This window comes from Charadrius vociferus, unplaced genomic scaffold (genome assembly GCF_000708025.1).
Source record: "Charadrius vociferus isolate BGI_N301 unplaced genomic scaffold, ASM70802v2 scaffold14, whole genome shotgun sequence".
Taxonomy (NCBI): Eukaryota; Metazoa; Chordata; class Aves; order Charadriiformes; family Charadriidae; genus Charadrius; species Charadrius vociferus.
In genome coordinates, this window is record NW_009648876.1 from 7,873,707 (window position 1) to 7,875,163 (window position 1,457).

Here is a 1,457-nt window from a genome sequence, read left to right on the forward strand (position 1 = left end):
ATTGAGCGTGTCAGTACAAGCATCCTTGAAAGCGCTGAGAATGCATTTCTATTTTTAGCTTTTTGTTGCTTTTCTAATGCATTAAAACCAGTCGTGAGACGAGACTTCACATGTGAACTGTCATTTTCAAGTAACAATCTGGAAAGATATTTCTTTAGGATTGCTGGGGAAAAGGCTTGTACCTCCTTAAGAGGAAGAACATTTAAAGTTAACAGTGTGAAAGTAGTATGGGGTGATACAGAAACTTTCGGCAATTGCAAGACACGCATCCATTTGACAACAAACCAAGTTTAGATAAGGGGAATGTTTTTATAACAGAATAATGTGTAATTTTAAGTTATTTAAAGAGTTCTTGAAAAGCAACTGTGGAGTGGCACAACTGCATGAATTGAAAGAATGTCTTCAATTAGCATGGCAGAAATCATATTTCACAGTGCTAGTTAGAATGACTAGTAAAGACAAGAGTACATCACTGAAATATTATTTATATTTAAAGTGACCAGGAAAAGCAACAATTTTAGCTTTAGAGCAACATTTTTTATCTATAGAAAGGTGCATTTCTTTGAGGTGTATGGCTAGCAAATTACGACTGCATATGTGCTATCAGTCTAGAATGTTGTTTCTCCATCCGCCAGTGGTAATGAAGGGCTAAAGGAGCAGTCAAAGTGCATTGACCTTTATCACAGGACACATCTTTAAGCAGCAATAGTATATGAAGGTGGATGAAACACAGTAAAATCTCATATGCCTAAAATATTTTTTTCTGTTCATTTATTTACTAATTTTTTATATGATTCCCACAGTTTTGCACTTTTATTTAACTTAATTCAGACTAATGATGTTCAGTATCTTCTGTGACCCGAGTGAGATTTATACGATATATATGGCTAAGAACAAGCAGGACATCTACCAGTATGTGTGTTTTTAAGGTTACGGCTGGTTGCGCTGTCCTTTTTCTATCATAACTCCCAACAACTTAAGAAGCTCTTCTATCAATGTTGAAATTGTACTGGACTGAATTGAAACTGGACCCAAGATTGACGCAAGAGTTCTCAGCATATGAGTCATGTGCTTAACCTGGAGTCAACAGAGCTGTCAGTTTACACTAGCTAAGGTCTGGCCCCACATTATTATTCCATTTTTTTTCTTCAAAATCCCCTGAAAGTTATTATCTTGCCATTTCAGCTGAAATTTTTTAAAAAGTGTATTGACTACATAGTACAATTCAGTGTCCAGAATTTTCAGCTTGTCCTTGAAAAAGTAATTTCTTCATATGTCTCCTTCATACTGTCCCTTGATCTAATAAAACAATTACAAGTATCAACTGTGCTATTTACTTATGCTCTTACAGAAAAGCATGTGCTTAAATGTTTTCTTGGATCAGGACATGAGGACCAAATTTTTTTTGAACTGTATTAACCTCAGTGTAATCTGAGGGCATTCAGCACCACAAAGGA